At 45.7% G+C, this 21,918-nt stretch overlaps 2 protein-coding genes across 5 annotated transcripts in view; one reads left to right on the top strand and one right to left on the bottom strand.

Moving 5' to 3' along the window:
* The window catches only part of LCP2 (lymphocyte cytosolic protein 2), a 568,984-nt gene that overhangs the window by 407,519 nt on the left and 139,547 nt on the right, over positions 1-21,918 (bottom strand). The window lies entirely within an intron of this gene.
* KCNIP1 (potassium voltage-gated channel interacting protein 1) overlaps positions 1-21,918 on the top strand; it is a 379,307-nt gene that overhangs the window by 300,162 nt on the left and 57,227 nt on the right. The window contains exon 2 of one of the 4 annotated variants that reach the window (XM_050794355.1): positions 15,224-15,385. The exons of the other annotated variants lie outside the window; for them this stretch is intronic. The gene's annotated coding sequence lies outside the window, so the exon portion shown is untranslated. The remainder of the gene's footprint in view (positions 1-15,223; positions 15,386-21,918) is intronic. 4 annotated transcript variants of the gene reach the window in all.

Raw genomic sequence — 21,918 nt, 5'->3', positions numbered from 1 at the left:
TAACTCCAGGTATATACCAGAAGCCTGGCCTCCCAGAAGAGGGTGAATTGATGCCCTTAGCTCCAGCCTTCCACTCCCACCCTGAACCAAGCATCTGCTGGCCAGGAGGAGCTCATATTGCAGGAATATTGAAATTTTCACTAAAATCATTTGAATCGGGAGAAGACATTTCCTAGAAAGCAGGGTGCTAATCTGACAAGCCCACAGTGGTCCCCTTCATCTGGCAATTCATCTTCTACAAAGGTCACACCATCCTTTTCACTTTCCAACCTCTGCACCAGTGCCCAAGTCTGTCAATCCCTCCTCTCATTCTGAAGCATCCTCTGCACTGCATTCACCAGTGCCAAGCCTTGCCCTTCTCTGGGGCTCAGCTTTGTCCCACCTTCTTGGAGAAGGCTGCCCTGGTCCCTGCAGCCACTGTGAGCTGCCTTTTCTGAGCTCTTCTGCTGTGGAGGATCCATGCCATTGACCCAGGCACCCGTTTTCCACATACTGAGCATTGCTGAGCACCTACTCTGTGCCAGCACTGTGCTTCAGGGCCATGGGGGGTGCTCCAAAGGGTAAAATGCAACCAAAGCCCCAAAGGAGCTCACAATCTAGTCATGTCCACAAAGAGGTAATAAATCCATACATTATATGTACTATTCTAGTCACAATAAAATTGTGTTGTACTGTGATACTGGGTATCCATTTTAAGGGGGAGCATTGGCTGAATCTGGGTCATTACAGTAGGAAATGCATATAGATAATCATTTACCCATGAATATTAATGTATTTAATGAGGGGAAAACATATTACTTAAAGCAAAGTATTCGTTCCAGCTACTGTTGGATTTGTTCATTACTCTTTCCTATGCAGATATTACCCGTGATTTACCTGCATATCAAGCATCTGGATACAGCTCAAATCTACCTGTGGGTAAATTAGGTTAGCCATTTGTTGGCAAAAATTACAGTGTTAACTAATTTCCAGAGTATGCTTGCAGTCAGTAGTTTCACACTTAGGTACATGACTCGCATTCACATCATCTGGTTAATGGTGTGAACAGAAATTTTCTTTATGCTTTTGGAATACAGTAAGATAATGTTAAGCTAACGTAAGACTGTTAACAGTACCTTGTTCTGAACTGTATTTATAAGGTGTATCATAAAACCATTATTTTGGAGCTTGCCAATCTTAAATTCAGAACAATTCAAAAATGAGCCAGAATCAAGTTTGCATCATTACCACTTATAAAAATAAGGATCTGTAAGTTGGCTGGATAAAACATATTATAAAATAATGACTTAAGTGCCTCCAGAGTCAGCACAAAAGATAAAAATTGGGTATACTCAAAGTTTTCTTCAAAATATCTTAAGTCATTCTTAAAATGCATGTAAATATGCCAACTCAAAATACATCCAAAAAAACTAATATTTTTCCCAATTTGTTGGGAGAAATTTCTCCTTCTTTAGTTGTGCATTAGATGAGGAAGTCAGAGTGCATTCAGGGCCATGTTGCGTAAAAATGACAGATTTTCAATGTATGTTAATATGCAGGTCACACTCGGCCCAGTGAGATGCTTACCTAGAGGAGACACGTGGAAGTCAAGGCCAGGGAAGGCATAATTCACTCTGGAGAATTGCTTTAGCTGGCAAAGCTCAGTTTCTCTCCAGATCCCATTTTGCTCTGGTTAAATTCACATGCATCAAACCAAGACCAAAGAGTATGATGTGGTTCCAGCCACAGTTGGCCAATAGCAATTTCTAGGCCCACCTTCACCAAGGCAGGTCCTCGATGTGTTGCAAGGCATTTGGAGTTTATTGAGATCTGCAAAGCTGACTTCTTTCCCAGTTTCAGGTGGTTCAGTCTGCTCTTGCCTCTCCTTGGTGTGTCAGAGCAGAGGAGAAATGGCTTTCAGTCCTAGGACCATAACCCTGTTTCCACTCCACTTCTGACTTACACCGTGGTCTGAGAATTGACATTCTGCTTGGGGAAACTTTGTTCCCCCAACCATAGCAAAGTTTAATTACCATGTTCCTGCTGTGGGGGGAAATCCTATTCGAGAAACCAGCCTCTCTCAAACCAATCAGTCATCTTGCTCATTGACCAATGGTTCGGCCACCTGGCAAGAAATCAGAAAAATCTGTGCATAGGAGAAAGCTTTCCAACAGCCCTGGAAAGGCCTTGGGCCCCAAAGGGCTGGTATGAGGTTGAGGTGGGAGAGAGGAAGAGAGGGCAAAACAGGCTGGGTACTGACCTTCCTTGTACTCCAAGGGTCAGAATTCTGACCTCTTGCCAACCTGCCTTCTCCAAGCGGCGAGAGTAGCATGACTCTGAGGGACAAGGCCAGGGAGGATGTGACTTCTCTAAGTGCTCCAAGTCACTGAGAACACTGTTCTAATAATAGGCAAAGCTTCAGTTGATGGAGTGCCTATATGGGCCCTGTGAACAGCTTCCTCTCAGTTTTCCCAGAATGAAGCTCAGTGCACACACCAAGTGTGCAAGAAACACACAAGAATTAATTGCAATTTTAAGTCCTTGTGACAATCCCAGGCCTACATCTGCAGGGAGTTTTATGAAGGTTGTTTATAGAAGTGTGGGAGGGGTTAAGAGAAAGACGAGAGAGTGTAAAATGCCCCAGAACTAGCAGCAGGAAGCTACTACCATCCCTGAGCCTGAAGGACAGAACCCAGAGAGACCTGTGCTGTAGGTCAGGGCCGCCCAGCGTGAGCCTCGGCTGCTGCTGTCAGTCCCCAACTCAACAGGAAAGAGCTGGACAATAAAGACCCTGTGAGCACCCACAACTTCCCACCAGCTGCATCCTGTTAGAAGCTAGAGGTCGTGGGAGCCTGGGAGATGCCATCCATGCAGATGAGCTTCCAGGGGCAGAGAGCAGAGTGGACGTGGAGGGGCAAATGGGGACCGTCCAGCACAGTCACCATCTCATAGACATTTTCCTCCACCTTCTACCTCGAGTAGCCAGTAGAATTCAAGCAGGACTGTGGAGCATCATCCTAATGACTGCATGGCTGCTTCCCACTGTCCCTTTAACAACGCACACGGGAGGGCGCCACAGGTCAGCAAGGCCCTTGGCTCCCGCTGTGGCGCTCACCCATGCCCACCCCTATTTCTGTCCCCATGCTTAGAACATCAGCTTCACTCTGGCTGTCCATGTGCACAGACATGACTCAGTAAGTCTCTCTTTTCTTTTCTTTTCTTTTCTTTTCTTTTCTTTTCTTTTCTTTTTTTTTTTTTTTTTTTTTGGAGACTGAGCCTCACTCTGTCACCTAGGCTGGAGTACAGTGGCATGATCTCAGTTCACTGCAACTTCCACCTCCCAGGTTCAAGCAGTTCTCCTACCTCAGCCTCCTGAGTAGCTGGAACTACAGGCATGAGCCACCATGCCTGGCTAATTTTTGTATTTTTAGTAGAGATGGGGTTTCACCATGTTGGCCACACTGGTCTTGAACTCCTGACCTCAGGTGATCTGCGCCATCAACCTCCCAAAGTCCTGGGATTACAGGTGTGAGCCACCGTGCCCAGCCAACTCAGTAAGTCTTTCGAATATGAGTGGAGGCCCCAACTCAGGGCTTCCAAGTCCTGGGAAATGGGGGTGGAGAGGGGGCCAAGAGCTCTGGTTTCGAGTCCCAGCTCTGTCACCCACTCCTTAGGGCAGGCACCCACCACTACCTTGGCTTAGGCCTCAGTTTCCATCTGGAAGGTGCTGGTTGGCTTGATGGGCCTCTATGGGCCCTCCAGCTCTGTGGCTCCATGTCAAATGCCCCTGACAGCCCTTGAGATTAACCCTTTCCTGAGGATGGACAGCTTCCCCACATCATTCTAGGTCCCTCACACTTCCCCAGCTCCTACAGAAATAACCTATCCCATCCCCTAAGATCTCCAACTGTTGGGGGTAAGTTTTTGGTTAAAAAGAGTGAGACAGACTTTGGAGCTAGTCAAAACAAGCTGCTGTAAGAGTACACGTGTGTACCTGCAGACTGGTGCAATCAGATGACCTTCCCACCAGGCTGCACAGCACTGGACGTCCTCACAGTCACTCAGCCACTCAGCAAACCTTGACTGCACAACAACCCATGCCAGACCTGCTGCTGGACTCCAGGCATGCTGAGAAATGAATATAATACCCAGGCTATGGCCTCAAAACATTCAAAACCCAGGGCAGGACACAGACAGGGACACAGATGTGATACCTGCTGGGATACAGTCCTCACGAGGCTCTCTAAGAGTTATCTAAGCAGGGACCTAGAGGGAGGAGGTATCACCTCAGTTGAACCTAAAGGAAAGGCATTGCAGGCAGAGGGATCAGTATAAGCAAATGCACAAAGACCAAAAAGAATAGCACGGGGGATTCCACCAAAGAAGTAAAAGAGAATAGGATGTTACATAGTGTCTCAGTCCCTTTTCTGTTGCTTAGAACACCTGAAACTAGGCAATTTATAAAGAAAAGGAATTTATTTCTTATGGTTATGGAGGCTTGGAAGTCCCAGGTTGAGGCAGCACATCTGGTGAGCCCTTCTTGCTGGGGGCAGGTACTCTCTGCATAGTCCCAAAGCAGCATAGGGCATCATATGGTGAGGGGGCTGAGTGTGCTAGCTCAGGTTTCTCCTAAAAAGCCACCAGTCCCACTCCACAAATAATCCATTAAATCATTAACCCATGAATAGATTTACCTCATAAAGGTTCTACCTCGCAATACTGCCACATTGGAGATTGAGTTTCAACGTGAGTTTTTGAGGGGACAAGTATTCAAACTACAGCTCATAGAGATCGCTTTTCCTAGAGATGGCAGATGAGTTTTGGACGCAGAGGGAGAGGGGAGGATCACACAGATCTCATCGTGTGTACAGACCTGCCCTTCCTGCCGGTAGTGGGCTGCAGAGGAAGGGTCTGTCCTGTGAACCACTGAAGCTGCAGAGTCTAGCACAGCATCCAGGCCACAGCAGGAGCATGAGACATACTTGGTGAGTGAGCAAGAGAATGGAAGAAGAAATCAGTGGAGCCAAGTGACTCCACCAGATTTGCATTTGAGACGGTCACTGCAAAGACTGCACCAGTTCCAAATTCCCAAGACAGCCATGTTTTCCACGATGGGTCTGACATATAACCATTCTCAGGCTCCTGTTGGGGGTTTGGGAGCCTAGAAACTGAGACAGCCTCACAGCTGACAGATCTCAAGCAGCCATCCAAGTCGATGTTTCCAAAGTCATGGGGCCTCTGGTTTGTGAGCTTATTTCGGTGGTCCCCGGGCCCAGCATCAAAAGCATTGAGACAGGCACTGAGGGACTCCTTTCCTAGCCTCTCAGTCCTGACTGCTCGAGGACCAAGTGGTACTTCTTGCCTGCGTGACTTTAATGCTTGTCTAATATGAGCTAGTCTTCTCTGATCACTTTTTTTTTTAACGCAAAGTAGGTGGGCATTGTCCTAAGAGCCTTTGGAAAGCAGCCGCCTCTCACTAGGACTTCACAGTATCATTTTGCTTTGCTCTCTTCACAGTCACAATTACCTTCCATTCATGGTGGGTGGGTGTCAGGATCCCCACAAGAAACAGAGGGACACCCAAATTAGGATACTTCAGAGGGACGACAGTGCAGGAATCTTGGCCTTTATTATAAATGCAATATATGTATGCTATGGAAAATTTGAGAAATACAGCGACTAGAAAGAAGAAAAACCACATCGCCTGAATTCCTACCGCATGGAGAGAAGCATCATTAACACTTTTTGGCAGAGTCTCTCCTTCCTTTCTCCCTTTCTCCTTCTTTCTATAGAGAGATCTCTCCTGAGGACTTCCCAGAATCTTGCAGATCCAAAATCTTAAAAATTTGCGGAGGCAGTGAGGAGTTAACATGCACAGCTCAGTAATACTCTGCTTTTTATCTGGAACCAGGCTTGGAACAGGACTCCTTGCTTTTTTGTCCTGTGTTTTCATCTTCTCGCAGAGCCCTAACTGAGATGAGACCTTTGACTATTATTAGGTGGGTGCAAAAGTAATTTCAGTTTTTGGCATTATTTTTAACAGAACTGCTTCTGTGTCCTCAGATCTCCACCGTTCATCTCCTGATAGGCCCCTGAATTTTTTCCTGGCCCCTTTGAGCTCCTTCCAGGAGTAGAATGATCATAAGAGCTGCCATTTATTGCTTATTCTGGCCTATTTTCTTAGGCACATTAGCCCATCTAACCGTTCCCATGGCCCACAGAGGTGGGAGGAGCATGAAGAAAGATGCAAGGAAATAAGCTCGTCTAAAGGTATCTCTGGCTCCCAAAGAACATAGGACATTACCAACTTGAAGTTAGCTTCTCAGGAAACTAAGACCCAGCTGCTTTTCAAATCGTCAAAATATTAGTATGAATTATAGATATAGTTATAGCCTTCAGAACTTCTGGCACAGCCCAAAACTGTTGGCTGTAAAACCATGTTTCCTAAATTCAATCATGTTTCTCATTGATTTCCATTTTGAAATTGGAAGTCTTTGCCCTCAAGATATAATAAAAACCATACCAAAGAAAATGGAAAACTTTTCCCCGTTAATATTTAAAGGAGAATGATTTTTATAAAAAACATTCATTTGTCTACTTAAAGTAAATCACAGTGCGGTGCCAGTCTGGGTTTGGAGCATAACACTTTTTGTGATTTATGGTTTCTGCCAGGAGACACCCAGCTAATGATATTTGTTCCTATGTCCTTCCCCGACTAGCTGGGTGGCAGCTGAAGAGCTAGGGTGAGGGGAGACCAGGACTCCCTCCTTCTGTGCCCAGCAGAGCTTAGCAGACTTGTCCTTGTCCACTCTTGTGCCTTCACTGCTGTGTGTCCTGGACAGGAGCCAGCATGGGCTCACTGTTCACAGAGAAAGCTCACGTGCCAAAAGAACCAGTGAGATTAACAAGTCGAGGTTTGGGATCAGAGATGGAGCCAACGGGGCCTGCAGAGGATTTCCCTGGGGACTGGAAGGGTGAGGAAGGAGAACGCTCTCAGATGACACCTAGGTGGCTGATGTCATAGAATGGGCATTTTCTGGGAGATCTGTTCAGGGGCATTTGGTGAGACAGAAATCAAGGGTTTGGTTTGGGACCTGATATGTTTGAGCACCCTGTCAGCCACCCAGGTGGAAAGGTTGAGGAGACGGCTGACGGCATGAGTCTGGAGCTCAAAGGAGAGGATAGGTAAGGCTTGAGTTCCATATTTGAGGGCATCCATGATGGGAAGCACATGTTGGGGGGCCCACACAGGGGTCTGTGTGTTCCACTGCGATGCGTTTGGGGACACGTGGGTATGTGTTTCTGCATGTACATTGACATGCGTGACTCAGAATGTCACATCCATCAGTTTCCTGTCTGACCTTGGCCAAGGTAGGTCTGACGTTTCCTGGCCTGCAAAATGAGAGAGTGATGTTAGATGGCATCTGAGACCCTTGCCATCTCCACAGTTCTAGGAGTTGGGGAATCCCAAAGATGCTGCCATCCATGGTTTGTTTGGGTGAACAGGAGCAGAGGTCTTAAGATCACAAGCAGTGAGGTTAGATGCGAGTTCTGCACCTCCCCCGGGGCCTTCAGCAGCTGCATTCCTGACCCAGCAGAGGACTTGCCTGATCTCCAGGAGAGCAAAGGGGCTGAGGCCAAAAAGACACATGGGCTACTGCTCCCCCAGCCCCATATTATACCCTTCTCATCACTGCAATTCAACATAAAAGCATATGGTTCACACCTACCCACTCGTTCATTCATTCAGCACATGCTCATTTTTGAACCCACAAATATATATTGGATATCGAGGCTGTGCTGAATGCCACAGATTGCAAGAGGAATCAGACCCCAACCTGCCCGGGAGGAACTCACACATCTTTCCAACATCAATTTCTACTTCTTGGTTCTCCTCTCAAACAACATAGACCTTTCCTTGCAAGGTATGAGCACAACGCAGCAGTCACTGCTTGTCTCCAGGCCTGGCTGTAGACACAGTGGAGGCTCCTTCTTGCCATCTGCACTCCAGTCAGGGGAAGACAACAATCCACTATCAACTGACCATAGCCAGCATTTACTGAATGTAGACACACTGTAGGTAGCAGACTTCAGGCATCCAGTCCAGGTATTGCAGAAAGGTAGCTTCTATTTTTCTGTAACTGAACTTGACTTTTTTCTTGGGTCCTCATTCTGCTGGGCGTGGATATTTTAGTTTTAGTTTATTTGCGGTAAGCTCAGCCAGTGCAAAGAGTTTGTAGTCTATGTAGGGTGTTCTTTCCCTTCTCTTCCCACTAGAGAATTTACAAGGTGTCCTGGCACTGGTGAGGAGAGAGCTACCTGGGGGAGGAATGACCCTCCGTCACTGAAGGCTGTGCTGGAACCACATTTCTTCTGCCTCCAGCCCTGAATACACCAGAGCATCCCATTTCCTCCATGATGAACCACACATGGGCAAAAGCCCTCGCCTGGTCCTAGAGAGAGTGGAGTCAGAAACACTCTCAGCATTTGAGTCTTTTGTTCCTCCTCTGTCTATCCTCCTTTCCTTCCAGCCCAGAGAATCTTCCTCTACTGCCTGGAGAAAAACCTATCCCACACACCCTCACATATTCTTCAAGATCTATTGGTTAAGGATCCAACTTATTGCTTGAGCATTTCAAGGACTGGGCTTTGGAAAGCCAAGAATGGGAGTTGCAAAGTCTTCCTTAAAACTCAAAAACTGGGCTCATGGCTGCTCTTCTCTTTTTCTTGGCATTTGCCTAAAAGCTGCCCTGAGGACACCTGGGAGAGGCCATCTCACCACTTCTTGAACCAGGAATAGGGGATAGGGAAGAAGACACCGGGGAAAGAAGCACTATGTGGTATTTCAGATCATCCTGGCTCAGGTGTTGGTTCTGATCCTTTCAACAACTCCCGAGGGAATATGTCAGCTCCATTTGGCAGACTGAGACCTGAGTCTCAGAATGACTTGTACATGGTCACACAGTTGCTAAATATCTGAGCCAGACTGAAATTCTGGGGTATTTGACTTTAAAGTCCCAGCCTTTAAATCATCCCACACTTGCTTATTCCAACTTGGACTTGCCGGAGTCCCACGGACAGAGGCTGCTCTCCCACTGTGCTGAAGCTGGTGCATGCTGGGTTTCAGCAGGAGAAAGGAGGGTGCCTGGGCTTCGTCTCCACCCAGTTGCCTCTCCCCTAGCAGCTACACCAGGCCAGCCAAGGGGGATTTTAGCCCAAATCCAGGGTTTCTCCTACAGAAGACAAGGAGTTTGGGCACTGCCAGAGTTAGAAGAACAGAAAGAGAATGTTCTGGATTTCTCATCAAAGGCACCTTGCCTGAGAAATATAACTAAATTCACCCTTAGGTCATCTTACAGTCTGTCCTGCCCCACTCAGGACCCCACCTACATCCTGGTCCCCAAACCAGAGGCCTGGGAGTCAATCTTGACATTTCCTCCCCTCCACCCCTAATCAATCAAATCCTGTTTATCCTGCCCTCTGAGAGTCTGCACCTACATCTCTCACTTCTCCTTCCCACCTACCATGGCCCAGCAGCTTTACCATCGTGTCTCACAGACCTCTGCACTGCTCCCAGCTGGCCTGTGCCTTCACTCCTGCCACCTCCTCCAGCCCTGTGTACACTCCCTTCAACCACCCTTTCTATACTCTCCTCCAATCCTGTCTACACCCTCTTTCAACCCTGTCTGTACTCTCCTCCAATCCTGTCCACACACTCCAAACAAAGTCATATTTCTAAGACAAATTTGACCATGCCACTTTCTCCTACAGGTCCCCACCACCTCCTGGATCCCATCTTCAGTGTTAGCCAGACACTGCCAAGGCCTTGTGATCTGCCCTGCCCATGTCTCTAGCTTCATCCTGTAACTCCCCCTACACTCTGTTCTGGCCATGCCGACCAATGGGCTCCTCTTCCTGCACCCCCATCCACTCTTGCACATCCTGCACTCTGTGCCTGAACAGCTCTGTTTCTCTTCTTTTCTTCCGGCACATGTCTGCTCTACCTTCAGGTCATCTTAGATATCCCTTCTCCTAGGAAGGTTTTCCTAACCTCCCAAAACAGGCTCAGTTACCCTCTTCAATTATCACTGGCCCCCTCCCTAGCATTTCCCTCTCTGCATTATAATTCCGCCTTGTTCAAGTGCTCATCTCCCCACCGCACTATAAGATCTGGGAGGGTAGAGTCTGGGTCCCATTCATTTCTGTACCCTGAGTATTTAGTAAAGACAGGGTTTCACTGTGTTGACCAGGCTGGTCTCTAACTCCTGAGCTCAGGTAATCCACCCGCCTCGGCCTTCCAAAGTGCTAGGATTACAGGCATGAGCCACCATGCCCGGCCCTCTGCATTCTTTTATTCAAAACTATTTATTGAGATCTACTATTGGCTATATTTTGGGGATGAACAAGGCAGACAAGGCACCCTGTCCTCAAGAGGTTTTCAGTTTAGTGGGGAGCAAAGCAAAAAGACAAACAAACAGTTAAATATAACATCTAGTAGTGATAAACACTTCAAAGAAAACTAAAGCAGGGGCAAGAGAGCATGGGGGAATTGATATTTTAGACAAGGTGGTAAAGGGAGGTCTCTCTACAGAGGTAGCATTTGAGCAGCAGCCCGAGCACTCAGAAGATCCTTGGTAAAATTTAGTTGACTCCTGAACTAACTGAGTGTCTCACTCGGTGAAAGCCTCTAACCCATTTTTCTAGAAGTCTTTCCCTTCAGCTCATTTTGTTCCAAGTCACAGGCATCAGGCTTGGAAGACCTGAGTGGGAGAGTAATTAACCTAATACACAGCACGGGGAATGGAAGCCCGAACCCCCAGAAGCCTTTTCTGCAAAAGGGCCAGGGCTTGGGTAATAAAATGGTGCTTTCATTCTCATTAATGGGGCAATTGATTTAAAGAACAGACCCAGTGGCTTATTGATCAGTGTTAATCATTAGAAAATGCTGAATTAATGAATCTAACTGCCATGAGGCCCCTGTGGGATTTGGGGAAGGCCAGTTAGGTACAATAACCTTGTCCCCTTCCAGTCCAGCAGACAGATTTATTTACAGAAATCTAGATTTTTTTTTCTGGAAAAAAAGTCAAAGAGTCACTGGGGGTTAAACCATTTTTTCAGCTGACCTGAGAGATCATCCCAAGCCTTTGTAATATGCCTGTTTCTCCTGCCATGCTCTGTTCCTATCTAGCTTTTTCAGAACAAACTTTTCATTTTAGAATAGTTTTAAATTATAGTTACAGAAAAACTTCAAAGATAGTAAAAGAGTTCCCAAATCCTGCACACCCGGCAACCCCCGTTGGTAACAGCGTAGGTTAACACTGTCACCACTAATGGACAAATGTTGCAATGTTATTATTTGCTCAAGTCCCTACTTAACTCAGACTTCCTGAGTTTTTACTTGAAGTCCTTTTTCTAGTTCAGGATCCCACATTCCATTTAGTAGGCGTGTCTCCTTAGACTCCTCTTGGCTGTGACCATTTCTTAGGCGACCCTGTTTTGGTGACCTTGACAATGTTAAGGAGATATTGGGCAGATGTCTGTAGAATGTCCCTCAACTGGGTCTTATCTGAAGCTTTTCTGATGATTGCACTGGGGTTTGGGGAGGAAGAGCACAGAGGTAAAGTGTCATTCACATCACATCATTTGAAGAGCACATGCTATCAACACAACCTACCACTGCTGATGGTGACCTCGATCACCTGGCTAAGGTCGTGTTTGTCAGATTTCTCTGCTGTGAAATCATTTTCCTCCCTTCCTCTCTTGGCTCTTTGGAAGGAAGTCACTGTGTGCAACTCACACTGAAGGAGTGAAAGTTATAGACCCTCTTTGAGGGTGAACCATCTTCATGAATTATTGGGAATTATTCTGCATAAGAGATTTGTTTATATTAATGTGAGCTCACGGATATTTATGTTGACACTTTGGGTTATAATCCAATCATATTTTACTTCTTTTGCTGCTCAAATTATTCCACCTTTGGCTACTGGGGGCTCTTGCAGTTGGCTCCTATGTCCCTATCATTGAGGGGTTTGGGTTTCGTGTGTGTTTGCGTGTGTGTGTGTGTGTGCACGCGCGCGCACTTCTTCACTGTTGGCAGCAAAAGATGCTTAGGCTCACTTTGAGCATCTCCTGCCCTGGCCCTGGAGCCACTCCAAGGAACCTCCAAGAATGCCTGATTCCTTTTATTACTGGTTCCTACTATAATTTTCATAATGGGCTGTCATTTTGTTTTGTTTTGTTTTCTTTATAATTATAAGGGTAAGTCAGCTCATTGCATAAAATATAGCAAAGATATGAAAGACTGAAAATAAGTATCTTAAATAACTCAAACAGCAAAGAAATCCAGCATTAACATTTTGGGGTACTTTCATCTGGACTTTTTGCTAGTTGCTGGCTCTTAAGAAATCTGTGCTTTCACTCTTGATCTCTGCCAGACCAAGGGACCTGATTCGCCTCTCTGGCCCAGCATCTGTAGTTGCAGCAGCGATTCCATTTGGCCATCCTCAGGTGGTCTGCTCACTGAGCCCCTGCCCACTTCTCCCTCCAGGAGACTGCAGGCCCAAGAGGCCAGGAGCCAGGGTGTGTCCTTCAGTAGACTCTGAGGAAGTGAATACATCATTGTTCTATGACTTCCAACATGATAGTTGGCCTCATTTTCCTCTTCTCTACGAAGTAAATGAGACAATATATACAAAGTGCTCAAAGAAAGGCCTGGTAAGAAACAGGTATCTTAAAAAGTGAAAACCGTCAGCCGGGCGCGGTGGCTCACGCCTGTAATCCCAGCACTTTGGGAGGCCAAGGCAGGTGGATCGTGAGTTCAGGAGTTCAAGACCTGCCTGACCAACACGGAGAAACCTCGTCTCTATTAAAAACACAAAATAAGCTGGGTGTGGTGACAGGTGCCTGTAATCCCTGCTACTCAGGAGGCTGAGGCAGGAGAATCACTTGAACCCAGGAGGCAGAGGTTGTGGTGAGCCGAGATCATGCCATTGCTCTCCGGCCTGGGCAACAAGAGTGAAACTCTATCTCAAAAAAAAAGTAAAAACTGTCATTATTATAACCGTAATTACTATTAGCAATCCAAAGATACCCATATCTAATGATAGAAGTTCAGGCATAGTGTGGTAGACAGGTCCCTGGGAGGCATGAATTTCCACAAGCAAACTGCCTTCTCCATGGAGACCTAATGAAATTCATCTAGTCCTTCTTGAGAATTTGACTGAGTTGGGAACTGTGTCTCTACCAGACCAGCAAATGGAAGAGAAGCTTCCTGGGGCTCTAGCTGAAAAGAGTATGTGCCGAGGGGCAGTACTGCATTGTGGTTGAGAACATGGGCTCTAGAGCCAGGCTGCTCAGGTTCAAAGCCCAGCTTCATCACTTATATGCTGGCAGCAGTCTGAGTTATTTTAACCTCACTAGGCACAATGTAAGGACAACAATATTGAATATCCCATAAAGTTGCTGGGAATGCCAAATAAGTTCACAAATGGAAGAACTTGACACAGTACCTAGCCCAGACAAGCAGCCAATTAATATTACTCGAGTTACTGTTTTTATTACTTCATCATTCAGGACTCTTTAGGTTGCAAGTACCAGGAAAGCCAACCCAGAATCACTTAAACAAAAGGGAATTTATTGGCTCATGTAACTGAACTTCAACATTTTACAGAATCTTATTGGCTCCAATGGGCTCATATGTCCATCCCCAAACCAATCACAGTGACTGAGGGATTATCCAAGGATCACACTGGCCACTGATTCACAGGTTTTATCCCTACAGGAAATCACAGGTAGTAGATGTGGGGCTGCAGAAATGCAATATGCACTTTTCCTTGAAACTGCGTCCCTTTTCCCTGAGGATGAAGCTTGAAAGGAGAACTCTCTAAGAGGTTAAGTATTGAGCTGATGTGCAAGTCACAGGCAGAAAGAGTAGCTGTGCAGCCAGGCTCCTGGCCAGGGAGGGCAGGTAAGGAGGGGAGGCAAAGTTTGGTAAACAGGAAGCTAATCTATGGGCAAGAATCATTTTCTTCAGCATCCCGACCTCTCCTAAAAGGTTCTCCACCGGTCCCTGCTAGGACAAAGGAATTACCACCAGACTAGAGTCAGGAGTCCTGGGCTGGTTCTGCTGTATGACACAGGACAGGTGGCTTGCCTGGTCTGGGCCACAGCCTCCTCCCCTGTCGATGAGCAGGTTGGTTGTTCCAGCACCATGTCAGCCCTAGAAATCTCTAAATTATTGACCAGATCAGTAATTTCTCTCTTGCATTTACTTTTCCTTCAAATAAAGAGATTGGCATACAGGGGAGGAACCCAGTGCAGCTGTCATGGTTGGCTCAGGTTCCAGAACTCAGAAACCAGACAAGAGTTGGGAACCCATGATGTGGGAGGAGAGGTGTGCCACTCGTTACTAATGCCTAATCTGTTTGAGACACTAATGTTTCAGTATTATCCACAGATTCTGATGCCAGGAAGTCCAGATGACTGGGGTCAGTCATTTGCATGCTTTCTGGAGGTGGTTCCCAGGCGCAGGCTATCTGCAGTCTGGCTGGATGGGCCCTGTACCATGCTTGCTTCTGGGAAGCTGGTTTTGGGGTTGCCATAATCTCTGAAAGAATCTCTAGGCCACCCTCTGGGTGGGTCCTTCTGTAGGAATTATGGATAAAATTGTTCCACTAGTCTTACCTTCTTGGGGAACCCTTCCTGGATTCCCAGGCTGGGCTGGTTGTCCCTGCATCCTAGCCCCACAGCCCTCCTGCTTCTCTTTCTCATCACAGTCTTGTCATCTCTACCGATTGTTGGCCCGCTTCACCGAACATGTGAATAAAGGGACTGGGGTCTCTCTAGCCCCTAGCATAGATCTGACACATAGTGGGCGATCTCGAATGAATGAATGAATGAAAGAATGAATGAACGAATGAATGAATGAATGAACGAATGAATACATTTAGATAATTCAGATTACTCTTTCTAGCTCAGCAGTGTAAAGCAGGAAAACATGCCATGAATATGATTTAGGGCAAGGTTTCAAACCTCTCTGGACCTCAGTTTCACCTCTTGTAAAATAGATAGAATAATTTGTCCTTACTTCATGAGACTCTTTTGAAGATTAAATGAGATAATGCATACACTACTACTCACTATCCTTACTTGAATATTCCTAGGTCCTTGGTGCTACATTAGGTTACAAAGAATGCATTTAAAGTAATAGAGTGATATTTAATAAATATTCATTTTCTTTCCCCAGAACTACCTTAAATTAATTTGTTGAAAGGATGGATGGATGGTGGATGGATTGAAGTATCGGGCTTCCAGCAGCAGGGGATGGAGTGAGTGTGTGGATACCGCTGGCTCAGCAGAAGCTTATACCATTTTAGAGTAACTATCTTGGACTTCGGAGAGTTCCTGGGTATGAAGGTTTGGCTTTAATTAAAGTCTCAGCACAGTGTTAAATGCCATTTTATTTTAGGTCATAATTAACACTAATGAGATGAGTGGATCAAAAACAGCGCACATTTTGAGAAAGTGAAAAACAACATCCGAGCTTGGTGGTTTCCATTTTCGCTTTCCCCCCTCCCATGCTCTGTTCAATTAAAAGTTTTGAGAAAATATTACAACCATACTCCTTGTCTTTGTGGTAATGAAGCATATTAATTTCAATGTGATGAATACAATATTCCACTGACTTTTTTATTCCCTTATCTACAAAAGTTTAAAATAATGGACCAATTAAATCAGGAGAGAAGAATGCAGGGTTTGCCTGGGGCTCCAATTCAGCAACCAGAGAACTGAAAGAACAAAATTTTTTGACAGAGTCTGGGCCAGACTTCATCCCTTACCTATAGCCGACAAACACTAAGTCAAATTGGGCAGATGTGGACCAGCACAGAACACATACTATATTGAGGATCAAAAGGCCAGGTTCTAGACCATCCTCTAATATTTTCTCAGTGAATATTTGTTGGATGAATGCATGGATGGATGGATGAATAGATGGATGGATGGGCAGATGGACGAAGGGAGAGATGGATGAATGAATTGTTGGATGAAATTGAACGATGAAGTAGATGACCTCCCATGGTCCGATTCTTCCTAAGGTAGCAAATTAAGCCTAGGATGGGCTGACCTAACCCTTCCAAGGACTTAGAAGTTAGGGCAAGAACTTACAGGTAAGGGTTCAGTTCTCTGACCTCACTCCCCTAGAGGCATAAACTGTAAATTATAGAATTGGCCTGAGCTCGGTTTCCCTGGGAGCTCTGCTCTAAAGCAGAGCCCCTTCTCCCTGCACCAGTTTGGTTAACCCAGGTAAGGCTGAGCCTCCCCCAGCAGGAGCTTCTGCTTTGGGAGAGAACATCCTGGGCCAGGCATGGTGGCTTATGCCTGTAATCCCAGCACTTTGGGAGGCCAAAGTGGTGGATCGCCTGAGCTCAGGAGTTCGAGACCACCCTGGGCAACATGGTGAAACCCCTTCTCTACTAAAATACAAAAATGCAGCACACCTATAATCCCAGCTACTAGGGAAGCTAAGGCAGGAGAATCGCTTGAGCCTGGGAGGTAGAGGTTGCAGTGAGCTGAGATCACGCCATTGCACTCCAGCCCGGGCGACAGAGTGAGACTCTGTCCCAAAAAATTAAAAAAAATTCAAAAAAGAAGGGGACATCTGGAGCAGGCCTGTGAACCTGACACATGGTCCAGGTATCTCCCTGAGGACCTCTGGAGGTCTCCCCACCTCCCTGTGGTCCTTTAGGCATTAACACCGCCTTGACACTGTGTCTTCTGAGGCAGTCTGGAAGTTCATACCCCACAATCTCTGTGTACCTTTTCCCCCATTCTGTTCTCTCCATTGCAGATGGTTTAAAACACACACACATACACACTCAAAATGTTGTTCCTTTGCTTAAAACCCACTGTGGCCAGGCTAGACAAATCCTTAACACAGTCTACAATATTCTTCATGGCCTGGCCCCTGGGTGTCTCCCAACCTGATCTGTCGCACACCACCTCCACCCTCGCCTGTTCCCCAGTCCTTGTACTGACCTTTGGTTCATTCCTACACACCTCTTCAGCACTTAGGCCCCCACAGCCCTCAGAACCTTTACACTTGCTGTCTCTTTTGCTTTAAATGTTCTTGCCCCACCTACCACCTAGTTAATGGCTATTCCTCTTCAGCTCTTAGCTAGAGCATCACTTCCTCAAGGAGGGCAGCCCTGATGAAACTCGCCATACAAACTCCAGCCTGGGTTGGGCCTTATCTTTATGCTGTCATGGCCCTGAGTATTTTTCCTTTATGGCACTAATCACGGCTTATATGATACACTTATGCTATTATTTGAGTTATGTCTGTCTCCCCCTTTACAAGATCCATTTATTTTTAATCATTGTGTCCCAAGTGCTTAGCCCAGAGCCTGGCTCATAATAGATGCTTAATAAATGTTTGCTGAATAAATGAATGAGTGAATGAACAAATGCCTCATTCAAGAGCTTTGGCTCTTCCTGCACTACTACACTACTTCTATTTTTGATCTCTTAATTCTCAAAGCACTTTCTTTGTGCTGGGCCTATGCTGGGAGCTTCGACAGTAAAGCTTAGACAGTAAACTACAGTTGCTCTCAAGCAGTTCACAATATAACAAAAAAGAGACACAAATACACAGTGACAATACAGTGTGCTGAGTGCTACAATAGATGGAGGAGTGCAGTTTTATGGATGTGGTGAAGAAATCCTTCTATTCCTCACTGGAAGCTTCACTAAGGAGATATTCCCTAAGCTGCTTCTGGAAGGAAAAGGTATTGGCCAAGAAAATAAGGGTGGAGGCAGGACTTCAGGTGAGAGGACCAGCATATGCAAAGGCTCAGAGGGCAGAGCCTGGCACTGGAAACAAAATACAAGTCACTTCGAGGACTGAGTCCTGGATGAGGACATGGGGCTATGAGAGATGAGGCTGGGGAGGGAGGCAGGGGCCAGATCACAGAGGTCTTTCAATGACAGCAACATATGGCAGCTGCAGAGACAGCATGGAAGGGACTAGCGTGGTGAGACCTGTGATTTGGAGAACTCCCTCTCTAAGGGGTTCAGAAAAGAGGTGTCCATATTTCAAGTGAAGGACTTCCTCCCCTGGAGAAACTGAGGTTCTGCTCCAGGGCTGTCCATCAAATTCCTTCCCAGAATCCAAATGCTTCCAAAGGATGCTCAGTGTGGCTGACCTTGCTTATTCATTGTGGGGAGAATTAATTTCAGGGTGGGGAATTTTAAAAAAATACAAGATTAAGCAGTGTAATCAGCTGCTGCTGAGAGTTGCAAATGCAATAAATAATAATAGCACTGAGAGCTGTTTTTAATAACTCACCAGTGTAATTTAGCCTCGGCTTCTTGGAGCATATTTAAAATATGTCATAGTGTGTCTAATGGCAAATGCCTCATTGCCAGCCTCTGAAGACAAATGTCTTCCCAGGAGGGAGGGGGGCAGAAAATAGAGGAGAAATTGGAGGATTTGATTGCAAACAGGGTGTAGGAAGGCAAGCATTGTTCATTCTGACACCACTAATTCAAAATCTGTGATCTTTGCCTAGGCAATAGGTTTTAGTTGGTTTGTCTTCAAGGGTGAAGCAGATGGATAGTAATAATATGGCAAAGGGGATATTTATAATTTGTAAGAGAAGAGGTTGTTTTCAGAATCTGTAGAATCGCCATTTTCATGCAGTCCACATTCTAATTACAGATCATCCCAGACTATCTATTATAGCAGGTCCCCAGGCAACTGATATCTTGACAACATTTGTTTTACTTAGTTGAGTTACTAAATATTCATGATACCATGAAAATGTGTTATTTAAAAGTGTTTGATGAATTCCCAGTTTTAGTAATTCATACATGCTGTCCCCACCCAACCCCGCTTAGTCTAAACTGGTGGGATGGGGCTGGGAGTCCTCCCCTCTTGGGTACACAACTTGACACAGTTAAAGTGAGATGAACTTTGGAGTCAGACAGACCCGAGTTCAAATTCTAGTTCTACCACTTACTAGCTGTGACCTTTTGCAATTTAAACTCTGAGGCTCTATTCCCAATCTCTTAAGTGAGAGTGGTGATGCTGATGACCATGACAGCTAATATTTACGGATGGCCTATCGCGTTATCTCTATCACAACGATACAGTGACGTAGGTCTACCATGGTTCCTGTTTCACAGATGAGGAAACTTGAAACTCAGCAAGCTCAAGTAAGTTTCCTGAGGCACAGGGCTAGTGAATTACCACTCTGGGACCTAACGTCTGTTCTGGCTGGCTTCAAAGCCCATGCTATTAAGTGGGCTCTGATACTATCTTGTACAGTTGGGGGAAGATATGAGAAGATATGTGTAAAGTATAGTTCCTGGTATGTAATTAAGACTTTGTAAATATCTCTTATATGGAAGGACTGAATTTATCTTCCTTGGCTGTGTCCTTGCAGGGAGATATTACATCTATGTCACTCTCAAAGCTTTGTTAATGTCCTTGTCACTCTATACCCTTGTCCAAGTTACTCCACCCTCTTCAAAGCCTCAGGTTTTTAATCTGTAAAATGGCGATGTGGGGGTGGTGAGTGAGAGCTCTTACACATACTGCTAGGTTGGGGGTAAATTAGTAAAACAACTTTGGGAAACAATTTGGCAATCCTTAGTAAAAGGTGCATAGATCCTGTGACACAGCAGTTCTATTCCTGGGATAAACGCTAAAGCAGGTTGTCTCCACCTCTGCACTACTGACATCTTGGGACAGATATTTCATTGTGATGGGGGATGTTCTGGGCATTATAGGGGATTTAGCAGCATACCTGGCAATTTATTCCCAAGAAGAAAGCAATGATGAAGGAAGGAAGGAAGGAAGGAAGGAAGGAAGGAAGGAAGGAAGGAAGGAAGGAAGGAGGGAGGGAAGGAAAGAAGGAAGGAAGGAGGGAAGGAAAGAAGGAAGGAAGGAAGAAAAGGAAGGAAGGAAGGAAGAAAATAAGGAAGGAGGGAAGGAAGGAAGGAAGAAAGGAAGGAAGGAAGGAAAGAAGGAAGGAGGGAAGGAAGGAAGGAAGGGAATGAGGGAAGGAAGGAAGGAAGGAAGGAAGGAAGGAAGGAAGGAAGGAAGGAAGGAAGGAAGGGAGGGAGGGAGGGAACTATTTAATAGTTAAGTTACATCCACAGGTTTGATTATAAATGTGTGTATTGAATTGGAATTTCTGTTGAAATTCTGATCCCTTCTAGACAAAGAAGGTAAAAATTGAAACATGTTAATGGATATCTAAATATCATTACTCACTGGTTTTATTTGCAAATGGCTTTCCATTAACAACAGTTACATTTTGTTCAAAGTAAAAAATGACTGGTGCTGACAATCCACAGGAACATGGTGCAGTCATTAATGAATGTTCTCATTATTCCTCCCTGCTGGGAGGCATCGACCCCTGTTCTCCAGCCTGTTTTAAGCAGAGACCTACATCTCCACCTGTCAGCTTGGAACCCTAGTATGGGATGTTGATGAGATGGAGAATGAAGAATGGACCCTGCAGGCTGAAATTTTGGGAGAGTAGGTTCTGAAATTTATCCCAAAGGTCACGGAATCCTGGAAGCAGGGTTCGAGATCCTCCCAAAATTGATCTCCCAGAACGCTTGGAGTGATTGTTCCGAGGGTTTCTAAAATGCCAGGGGAAAACCAGGAAGCTTCTCTCCAGTTGTCTTTCCTCCTTCCTCCCCAGTCTCCACGGAGCTGACAATAAAATCAAATAAGCAGACCTGACTTTGAGAATTAACTCCTGAGGGACAGAGACCCTGGGGATAGAGAGCCAGCCCTGCTGGATTCCACAAGGTGCTGCTTAAAGCATGACACCTCTTCCCAATGATAGATTCTGAAAGAAGGCCTGAGAGCTAGATGCGCTGAGGGTTGTTTTTTTTTTTTAACCTTCCAGCATCTGTCTAAAATTGCTCTGGGCTGGGTACAGTGGCTTCCACCTGTAATCCCAACACTTTGGGAGCTGAGGCAGGAGGATCGCTTGAGCCCAGGAGTTCTAGACCAGCCTGGGCAATATAGTGAGACCTCTATGTCTAGAATTTTTTAATTAGCTGGACTTGCTGCCTGTGCCTATACTTGGGGGGCTGAGGTGGGGGCTTCACTTGAGCCCAGGGTGCTGAGGCTGCAGTGAACCATGATTACACCATTGAACTCCAGCCTGGGCAACAGAGTGAGACCCTGTCTCAATATATATGTATATATATGGCCGGGTGCAGTGGTTCACACCTGTAATCCTGGCACTTTGGGAGGCCAAGGCGGGTGGGTCATGAGGTCAGGAGTTCGAGACCATCCAGGCCAACATGGTGAAACCCCGTCTCTACTAAAAAATATAAAAATATTAGCTGGGCATGGTGACGCGCACCTGTAGTCCCAGCTACTCAGGAGGCTGAGACAGGGCAATCACTTGAACTCGGGAGGCGGAGGTTGCAGTGAGCTGAGATCGCACCACTGCACTCCAGCCTGGCAACAGAGCAACACCCCGTCTCTAAAATAAAATAAAATTGCTCTGTAAGTTGACACCACTAAAAATATCATTAGTGGTTATAATAATTAAGATAAAGGAGAAAACTGTGCAGAGCCCAGCACAGTACCCGCCCCATGGAAAATCCTGATGACATTTAGCTTCCCTCTCTTTGCCCCCATTTTCTTACCTGTAAAACAGGAATAATGCTGTATCCTAATTCAAAAGTTGATTATGGAGAGTGGCATAGTATTTTTTCAACAAATATTTATTGAGAAACTGCAACATGCAAACAGATGTAAAAGATTAAACAAAACTTTGCAAATTGAAAATCCTAAAGGACATTTCAGACTTTGTGAACTTCCTAATAGATAAGACTTTTTATCTATCTGCAGTGTCCAACAGGCGCAAGAGTTTGGGTGGACTGTGAATATCTAAGAAAAGAGAGAGGAAA

This window comes from Macaca thibetana, chromosome 6 (assembly GCF_024542745.1).
Source record: "Macaca thibetana thibetana isolate TM-01 chromosome 6, ASM2454274v1, whole genome shotgun sequence".
NCBI classification, from domain to species: domain Eukaryota; kingdom Metazoa; phylum Chordata; class Mammalia; order Primates; family Cercopithecidae; genus Macaca; species Macaca thibetana.
Note: the sequence above shows the minus strand (reverse complement) of the source record. Positions and strands in the feature narration are given on the sequence as shown.